Genomic DNA, 10,681 nt, shown 5'->3' on the forward strand with positions numbered 1-10,681 from the left:
TAAAATGATTAAACCAGCTCAGTGCCCATTTTTTCTTGAGGGCTGTGTTCCTACATTTACCAGATTTGACATATTTGAAACGGATCCACAGTTTTGGGATGCTTTCCTAAAATAAATTGCAAGGAGAATAGTGGGGAGAATTTTGCTAATAGTTGCCGATCAGCTGCTTGTCAGTCTGTACCAAGAAGACCCACTCTTCTGAGTTAACAGCATCAAGTTGAAAAGATGAGGGGGAGGAGGTTGATGAGGAGCAATGCAACTCCCTCTGGGTTTTATCAAAGGCTCTGTTTCTGTCACCAGAGAATTGGAATCCATTCCAGTCCTGCGAGAGTGCTTTTAGTGAGTTGTGAGTGTGTTCATTAAAAGAAGTGAATGAACCAAACAGCTTCCATTATCGATCATTTCTGCCCTTATGGCTTTAGACTGGAAGTGGTTTTCTAGGATCCCAAAAGCCGTTTCCATTTTTTTTTTTTTCTTGATTTGATCCGTAGCATTGTGGACACAACTCATTCTTGCCACATGCAATCTGTTCCATCAAGCCACTGAGAGTGATTGTTGATGAATAGGGGAACTGCCTTTGAAAGCCTTTTTTAATCCTTCTATATAACTTTAAATTTATGTTGAACTGAATAAAAAGACAAAATATCTAGATTGTTAGAAAACTCAATTTCAGTCCCACTTCTGACTTTAGCTTAAAGCATAGATCTAAAAAATTTGAAAGAGCCAAGAAACCTACAAATGTAGTTGAGAAGTGAAATCTCTCAATAAATCTCCTGGCTTATCAATACAATGCTCACTGCTTGGAATTTTTTAAGTAATATTAATTACAATTACATGCTTTTTTTCTATTTTATAAAACTGTTAAGGGATATAAATGAGTTTTCTTTTATATAAGTTATTTTTGGAAGGATAAGATATTTAACCATAGTCAGTGATCATATTCATCTATTTTAAACACTTGGTGAATATAAACATATCTCTATCTATACGTTAATGTATACTCTTTTTATAAAGACTTGTCCCTGGGCTCTGGTTTTGCTTCCTCATTCTTACATTCGGCAAACATTTGTTGATGCATCAATTATGTGTTAACTGCAGTAGGAGGGACTGGGCACATGAGGGTGTGGAAGACAGAGCTCTCATTTTCAAGGAGTTGACAGTCTAGGAGAAGAGAGACAATTAAACCGGTACATGCAGAAAAATGTAAAAGTGCTACCAGGGAGAGGAGTGCTTAGGAGAATAAGCCAGAATAAGGGTTTTGTATTGTGATGTTGCTTACTTTTTTTCCAGTATATTTAAAATCCTGACAAAAATCTTAGAAGTTTCCTATGAAAAATGTAACAGGAACATGTGGCTTCTATAAATAGTTCAATATCCTCCCAGTATCTAAAGGGCCCGAAGGGATCTATAGTATCTACTAGTTTCCTTTACATAAATTTATCAAATATTTCCCATATTTTGACATTCCTGTGAAAGTCCTTAAAACCCACCAGATGTTATTTTGGGAGTATCTTTTTCAGTCAAAATTCTTGGGTTTTTTCCCTCTAAATAAAAGGCTAGAAGCAGTTGTTTACTTTGGCTGGTAAATATGAGTTATCTGCTTTTGGAAGGGAAAAAAAAGAAAGACTGAAAAACCTGTGGTGCATTTTCTGCTTCAGTAAATGGGTCACACTTTGTCAAATTCTGAATAAAGTAAGCTTTTGTGAAGTTCTGTTTTTCTCAAATACTAGGTTGCTGCACTGGATATCAAAAGGGTAATTTATTTTGTTCTAAGTAGGCTTTTACTCAGTTCATTTTTTTTTACCTCAAATCATGAATACTTCAAAAAGATAACTCAGAGATAAATTAGAATGTTTAAGAAAGGAGAATATTGGTTTTCATTTGTATTTGCACAGTTGCACACTACCCTTTATATATGGAGATGGTTATTGTGAACTGAGATCCATAAGATATCTGCTTTACTAATTTTCTTGTGGCAGTGATGAATTTGAGGTGATCCATCCCTGAGAAAAATGACCCTGTCAGAAAATAGCTTCTATCAACAGGGAACAGGGAGATCAAAATTTACCATCCTCATGGGGCTGAACCTAGAGCATAGGCACCAATGAATATAACTGCACATAAACAAAGAGAGAAAACATGTGTAATCAAGAACATGCCGTTCACAATCACTTGCCTAAATGTTTTTAATTTGATCTGAACGTTTACTTTTTGACTCTATTTTTCAAAATTGTTTATGCTATAACCTTATTTGTTAGGGTCAACATTCCATTAAACTTCCCAACTAAAAAGATAAAATGTGATATGTACACATTCTAAGTCAAGAAATATTTTTGTTCTAGTAAAGTGCCTAGCACAAGGTCTGGAATATCATGAGTGCTCGGTAAGTATTTTCTTCCTCCTTTTCTCTGTGATATTTATCATGACAGATTATTTTGAGTTGGCTTAATTCTAATACTGGGACTATCCTAAGTGTCACATAACACTCTTTTCTAAAGAAGATTTGATATTAAAATAATATTTAGTATATTACTGCTAGTATATTAAAATCGATTTTAACTAACAAATTTCTCTTGGCTATACTTTCATTATTTGGTGCCAGTCTTTTCACAAACATTGTCATTCCTATTTTCTTTTAGAATATTTTCATAACGCTGAAAAACCAGCAGCAGCAGCACTGTTAAAAGAAACAGTGGGCACGTAAGTGGACACTAACACCTTCGTCTGGGAATCAACTGTTACCTTCTCCTCTGTGTACATCCATTTCCATGTATCTCTCAAATCCTGTATTTATATCTCAAGAGAGTTTTGCACTTTTTGAACCAGTTATCAGTTGGGTTCTTTTCTTGATTGATTTATAGCTTTCTTCTCCCCCCTAGTTTCAATCAAACAACCATTCCTGAGGAAAAAACATTTGAGACAAACTCACAATTCAGACTCACATCCTGACAATTTGTGCTTTTTCCATAAACACCATTCTAGATTCAGGTCTCCATTGCCTCACACTTAAGTTGTTGACAAAACAAATTACTAGCTTTCTTCCATGCCTGCAACCCCTTTTCACCTGATTGCCCCACTGACAGAAAGCCTTAGAAGCATTTCCACCATATTGTTGCTCCCAGCTTAAAACCTTAATTGGTCTCCCATTTCTATTAAATTGAAATTCGCATTTGACATTCGAGGCCCAATAGTAACTCACCTTTGAATGTCACTGATAAAATTACTTGTCACAACTCAACAGATAGCTCTCTCCACAAACAAAGTCACAAGCACATATATCTGATATTCAAATTTGGCTCAGCCACTACTTTTTTGAAACTATTTTCTGACGCTTCCCCCTTGTCCCTGATGTGAGTTAGGTACACCTCCCCTCCCAGAGTACCACCAGCAAATCCATCAGTGAATGGAACACACTGTATTGTCAATCTTTGCTTGTTTGTCTGTGTCCCCCATTAGGATGTGAATTTCTTGTGGGCAGAAATATGTCCTATTCCTCTTTATAGCTCTAATACCTACCAAAATATTGGCAGGGAGGAAGTGCTCAAAAATGATTGTTGAATGAAGGACATTTCCTGAATTAGGTATTCTGTTTCTGACACCAAAAACTTATGATGTACATCTTCTAGTTAAAACACTGCCTTTCCCTTTTTCTCTTTCTTTATCTTTTTTCCCACCTCCTAAACTTGGATCAAATTTAACTTCTTTGGAAATAGTCAGATGTTCATCAAAGAAAGGAGGGGATTTGACTTGAGGCTCCCAAGATGAAACTTAAAATAATTTGTTTCTAAAGCAATACTGCCTCTCACTAAGGAGTCTAAAAGGCCACAGAATCAAAAGAGACAAAGAGGCAATATATGCAGAATCCTGACATAAGACGTCATCGCTCAACTCAGCCCTGGACACATGCACCAAACTCCAAGATGTCATTCTTTGGGGCAGTTTATATCCCCCATATGTCAAGCCCCAGCTCTTCCCTCTTGGTGGTATGATGAAATCTGTTCCCTTCTCACCACTCATGCCACCGTCTCCTGGCCGCTGTCTTCTCTGGCCTAATGTCTGAGGACCCCTAAGACAGAAAACCCACCCCACTGGTACCTAGTCTACACTTCCTCATTTCAGGCATCATTTCAGAATTTACTCTGCTCTGTAAGCATGCACCTCACTGTTGCCATAATATAACCCTTTATTGCATGTGAGAAATTTCCCAAGAAGCCTTTCTCAATCATGTACCTCTGGTTTGGTTCCAGGTATGTTCCTCCAAAGACAATCCTGTAAGCCATGGAAGACACTGGAACCTCCAGTAGTTGGAGCTGGGGGCCTCCACCAGAAAGCAGTCATCCTTCTCCGTTTTTGCTCTACTTTTCACTCCTGAAATCAACTTTGGTCCAAGTATGATCTTCAGTTACCAGACCCTACCATGCGTCTGTAAAAATTGAAAATAAACAAGTGTTTAAAATATGTACATGTCTACATTTTTTTTCTACTAGTCCAGTTTCTTCCCAACTCAATATAACACTTAACAACTAATTCAAGAGGCAGAAATAAGAAAGTAAAAATAACTGAAATTTTCAGTCACCATCTCATTTTATAGACCATTATATCAGTATGTAGTTTTGTTATCCCTTTGAGTTGCTAGGAGTTAATTTTAAAATTTCCTACTGAGGGTTTTTAAATGTGTATTGACCCACAAACCTGTAAATGGTTGAAAGTACTATTTGAGAGAAATCATTAATTCAGGTGTAGGAATATGGAACCACTACAAGATTATATTTGACAAAGCAAGATCTGTAAAAATGTATTTCCATTGACAGTAAGTAAAAATAATGTGGAATCTTACAAGGAAATTTGAAATTTATTAGATAAGACTTTTCAGAGAAGTAAGCTTTCACAATTCCCTTTATCTTTATTATCAAACACGTTCATCTTTATTCACAGATTAGATGTGCTGTACTTTAAAATTCTGCTTGATAACATCCTAGTTTTTCGGCATTACTATTGATCAGTCAGTCTCAGAACCCATAAACCTCTTTAAAACAAACATAGACCTAATGCCCTAGAACCCATTTGCCCAAAAGGCTTAGTAGACTCCCTGCAGTCACTTCCAGGATTGATTTTTTTTTAAGGTTGTATTTTCTCACAAAAAGACCATTTCTTCCCAAGGCATGTCTCTATTAAATGAATACTGAATTGTGTATCCTTCTTGATTAGTGAGACTGGAGTCTTGTTTTTCTTCTCTTTGCCACAAAATAAGAAACTTAAAGAATGCCAATATTTAGTCTTCAGTTGTATACGGGCATATGGATAGTGTAAGAAAATATGCCGAATTCAGGGTTGCAAAGCTGCCTAAAAGCGTTGTATAGCTTAAATAATGCTTGGGGCATACTTCCTTCCCTGTTTGGGAACAGCAAGGGCCACCCTATTATGCCTGCAAGTGCATGTTTTGCTTGGTTCCTTGGTGGGAAATGTGAGCCTTTGTTGACTTTGGAGATTCGGGTGAGAAAAGTTTGGATTAGAATAAATAAGTGAAAAAGCACAGATGCACTATTGAAGGACAGCAAACGAATATCAGTGTCTGTAATTCTGGCTACAAGCAGGACAATATGCACAATATTGCCTCTAAAATTTCAAGGACATCATTTATGATTGGGCTGATTAGAACAGCTTCAGAATTAGTAGCTAAGGTATTTTCCCCATCGTCATTGTTTTTACAGATCAGACTTGTCTGCTTGTGCTGATTAGAGAGAATAAAAGAAAATCTAGAGAAAAATTGAAAAGTTTATGTACCTTTTACATATGTTATTCCTTGAGATCATAAAAAAATTATGTCACATTTGCCCATTTTCAAAAGACCATGGTATAGTTTTCAAAAGAACTTTGAATAATAAAAAAATAAGTAAAAATCCTGGGTGAGCTAGACTAAGAGCCAAATGAGAACTCCATATAATACAAGCAATGTGCATACAGTATGCTCTAAGAGAATTTAGAGATGCGGGCAATCCCTGAGGAATGGGGAAGCCCAAGAAGGCTCACAGAGGAGGTGGAACTTAGATGAGTAGAGAAGCAGCAGGAAGCATTTCAGACATGCAATTTGTTCAAATGAATGGAAATGGACCCATATTGCTTGGAAGCAAAGTAACAAGTAAAGTAATTGAGTTGGAACAAAGGATTCATTTATGGAAGTAAAAGAATACACATTGAAGGGACGTGTAGGGACCAACTTTGGGGACCAACTTGGAGCTTTGGGGTTTGGACAGCAGGGAGATATTTATTCAACAAATAAATAAGTGCTTACTACTTGAGAGATGTTGCAGTGGGCACTAGACAGACTCTGAAAAAGGTGTTTGAGCTTGAGGGGAGGGTAAGGGAGATAAATTTGAACACTACAGAAGAGACTGCAATGAGAACAGACCAGTGTATGCTGTATTGAAACAGCCCAGGCAAAAAAGCAATACACGTGTGACAGTGGAACATGAACTGAAGGAGATGCATGTGAGAAATGTTATGAAGGAGAAGAAATTGGGCTAAATGACTGATAATGTGAGAAGAGAAATAGAAAGTTCAGCAGATAAATTGGTTGACTATCGGAAAGGATTACGCTTTAGGATTTAAAGAACATGCGATGTAGTTCTGATGCTAACAAGCCAAGTTAAGTCAAACTTCACAGGTTGAGGGCACAGTCCCCCGTGAGACTAACCTCACTTCAGACCCAAGCCACAAGCTCTAGGTTCCCAGGCCACCCACACTTGGGATCAACTGGCTACAAATTTGGGGGTGAGAACTTGGGCGTGAGAACTACTCCGTCAGGTTCGATAATTTGCTAGAATGACTCACAGAATTCAGGAAAGCACTCAAGTTTTATTATAAAGGCTAAAAATCAGGACCAGGCAAATGAAGAAACATACGTATAGGGAAAGATTTGGGAGCTTCCCAAATGTGAGCTTCTGTGTCTTCAAGATGTATCACCCTCTCAGCATATCGATGTCTATCACCAACCAGGAAGCTGAACTGAGCATTTCTGTACAGAATTTTTATTGGAGTTTCACTACATAGGCATGATTGATTGAATCACTGGCTAAGAAGTTGAGCTCGATCTGCATCCCCCTTCCCCTCCCCAGAGGTCAGACTGATATCACAGGACTCAAAACCCCAACCCTCTGATGACATGATTGGTCTCTCTGGCATGGACAGCCCCCATCTGGACTCATCGTGTTGGCATAAACTATTTAGAGGCACTGTATGAGTTATCTGATTTGCTTAAACTCAGCTGCAGTCCGGTCCCAGGGGCCCCTCATAAATAACAAAGACGCTGCTATCACTTGGGAAATCCAAGGATTTAGAGGATCATAGGAACCAGGGACAAAGGCCAAATTCTTTATTACACAACAGAATGAATTTGAAATAACCCGAGGATCTTGTAGGTAGACTCTCCAGCAGACAGTTGAAACTCCAAAGCAAGCTGGAGAGAGAAATGAGGACTAGAGACATGTGGCCTTGGCCACAAAGTGAAAGGTCACATGGTATAGTTCAGTGTTCATAGCTCCTCAGCAAGGGCTAAGATTGGGGGCAGAGCCCTTGACAAGAGGATATGCATGGGAAAAGCAACCCAAATATGTACAGCATATTTTTCTAAAGAAATCAATGCTTAGCCTGATACTAACATTAGCTTGAAGAGAAACAATTCTTTTTGCATCTTCTTTCTTTACCAGATGTCTAAAATATATATCCTTTACAAACATATAAAACAATCCCTAAAGAAAATGTGATCTAAAAATTATGTAAATCCATAGTTAACATAGCAGTGACTTAAATACTTCATTCATGTTAGACAAATGCAAAAGTGAGAAAGTCAGCATTATTAATGTTCTCTTTATTTTCTGCACTAAATATCAGGTACTCAACTGTAATTACTCTATTTTGACATGTTCTCATTTTCAATTCATTGTCACAGATTATGCAGTTGTCAGCTAGGAAGTAGTAGAAGACCAACCAACCAACGCACCCTCTATACCTGCAACAATACCTACATGTATTCGCCTTTGGGGATAATTTTATCCAAATGAAAAAGACTATCTTTTTTCTCTTGTTCAATGACAATGGCACAACTAAAAACTATGTAAAATACTTTTTCTATTTAGACTATTTATTATTCAGCTTTTGAATGTTCAGAGATGAATTCCAGAAAGAAAATGCCCTACTTTATAGTTTGATATCTATAGGCATAAAAGGGATGTATTATATTATAAAATATATAGTATATTTGAAGTTTGCTTCTCTATACTTCTATAACAGATTGTGGACATATGGCAAATATTATAGATGAATGTTTCTATATTTCAAATGAATAAATACAGTACAGTAATATCTTTGTTTACATAATCAAACCTTACATCCATGTAAAATATTCATAGCTCCAATGGTTAGGGGGTATCAGAAAATGGCTTAAGAAATAAGCACTTTCTATGACATATGAAATATATACACTGACGGATAATGACTTTTCAAAAAACATTTTTGAGTGCTTAATTTGAATCACGATGAGAACTTCCATAGGCATTATCTGATGTCTCGGTTTTAATCGAGTGAGCAGTGATGACAGGACAGAATTAGATATGCAAGTGATTTGCTGGGAGAAATGCCTGTGGAAGATAAAGAGGGGGAGGAGGAGCAGGAAAAGCCTTCAGATTCTGATGCAGGTCTGACATCTGTGAAAGGAGAGAAGGAAGGAAGAAAGCTTGGGTAGGGGAGCAGTACAGTGCCGAGGCAAAGACTGCCCATAAGCAGAGCGCTGGCAGGCAAGAATTAGCTGGCTCTGGTACCTCTGTTGTGCTCAGTCATGGACTGTGGGCAGCCCAGGGGCAGCAGGGGCTTTACACGGACACTGCTATGGATCCTCAAAGTGTAGCAACTAGAGGCAACTTGCCAACTACTCTTCTTGCAATAAGTTCTCCAGAAGGGATATCTGAGTGGTACACTTCCATGACCATCACAGTCTACGCCTTGTATCTCTCATCAAGCCTCTCCTCCAGAAGTTTTCAGGAAGGATCCCCTCATTCCTGTGGATCTCTCTACCTTAAAAGTGGGACGTTAAGAGAACAAATTATAGCCCTGTCTCTGCAGTTAGTCTTTGAGCAATAATTGTAGGTCCTGCTGGTTTACCTGGTGATGTAACACAAAACCTCATTCCTGATGGGTCTGGGCCCTAGGTAATCATACCTTTCTCAAACTAGGATTGCTGCATATGTCTATTTATTGCTAAAACACAAGGCATCAAGGTAATGTCACAAGGCATCAAAGTGGATCATCTGGAATCCACACGTATTCCTCTCTGCCTCTCTCATGGCAAAAGCAGCCTTACCTCATTCTGGAAATCAGATTCAATTACTTGTGCACAGATGGTGACTCCTCTCCTTACCTGCTGGTTTCTGGACACAAAGAATCTACACTACTCAGGTGGCAGCTGTAGCTTGTAGTTTGCACAGTTTACCATCAAGCTGGCACTCCAGCTGTGCCATTAGAAGGCCATTCCAGCATTCTGTGACACCAGCTGCCTCTGGATGGTGTGGCATGTGATTCAATCAGTGGATCCTGTGGTCCTTGGCCCATTCCTATACCACATCTGTTGTGAAAGGACTGCCCTGTTGGATGCTATTATGAGGGATTCCATGCCTGTTGATGTGCCTTTTAGTAACCCTCCAGATAGTGGTGCTGACTAAAGCTCTGTGGGAAGGAAAGCCAAACCCATAAGTGTACCCATACTCATAATAAGTATCTATCCCCGTGAGGATGAACTCCTGGCCCTTCTAGAATGAAGCAACCCCAGCGTAACTGAATTGTTAATAAGTGTTCACTTGATATCTGTTACTGGAAGGTTGAACCTTTAGAGGCCACAATAGCTGGATCAGCCTTGGTAAATGGGAATCCACGTTGTAGGGCCAACGTGTAGCCTCCATCTCTGCCACCAAGAATACTTTGTCCATATGCCCATTATGCCAGTTCTGGGATGGCTGATGATAAAGGCTGGCTAAAGACATTGGCCAAATCATTTTGTCTACTTGGCTATTCAGTACGTCTGCAGTGGAAGAAGATTCCTTGTTGGCATTGATTTATGATACAAAAATCTTCCACAAACTTCTACTCCAGATCTCCTTGTCTTCACTACTCTAATCCTTTTCTTTTCCAGTCCTAGGCCATTGGCTTCTGCCCAAGAATTTATATACATTTTCACCTCAGGACACTCTTCCTTCCCCACAAAGTAGGTAACCAGGTACATTGTTTCAGCTCCACTTGCTGGGAAGGACTTCCCTCTCCACTGAATTTCTAAGCGACTCCTGACTGTTACTGTAATGCAGTCAACATCAATTTTCAGCTTACACCCACATATTAAATTGACCTTTCCATAAACCAGACTCAAGCTTTCTGTCCTTCTACAGCTGGTTATGTGGACCCCTTCCACCCCCACAATCAGGCAGTAAGTGCAAGCTGGAGGAGGGGAACTGATGCAATTGTGGTCGGTGATATGGTAGTTTGGGCTACCTGCTTATGTGTCATACTCCTGCCCTCTGGTCCTGCTCAGGCTCATCCAGGATGTACCATTTCCATCTTACAATGGAATGCTGATGGGTCTGTTTAAATCTATGACTTGGCAGGTCCACCAGAACTCAATTTCTAATGGGTAGTTCTG

The 10,681-nt window shown here is 38.8% G+C and overlaps 1 protein-coding gene across 3 annotated transcripts in view; it reads left to right on the top strand.

Moving 5' to 3' along the window:
- The window catches only part of KHDRBS2 (KH RNA binding domain containing, signal transduction associated 2), a 552,762-nt gene extending 548,279 nt beyond the window's left edge, over positions 1 to 4,483 (top strand). Inside the window, exons 16-18 of one of the 3 annotated variants that reach the window (XR_009221966.1) lie at positions 2,343 to 2,383; positions 2,640 to 2,700; positions 4,248 to 4,483. The gene's annotated coding sequence lies outside the window, so the exon portion shown is untranslated. The remainder of the gene's footprint in view (positions 1 to 2,342; positions 2,384 to 2,639; positions 2,701 to 4,247) is intronic. The other 2 variants (XR_009221968.1, XR_009221967.1) reach the window with 2 other exon arrangements.
- Positions 4,484 to 10,681: the final 6,198 nt, after the last annotated feature.

Source organism: Diceros bicornis, chromosome 14 (genome assembly GCF_020826845.1).
Source record: "Diceros bicornis minor isolate mBicDic1 chromosome 14, mDicBic1.mat.cur, whole genome shotgun sequence".
NCBI classification, from domain to species: Eukaryota; Metazoa; Chordata; class Mammalia; order Perissodactyla; family Rhinocerotidae; genus Diceros; species Diceros bicornis.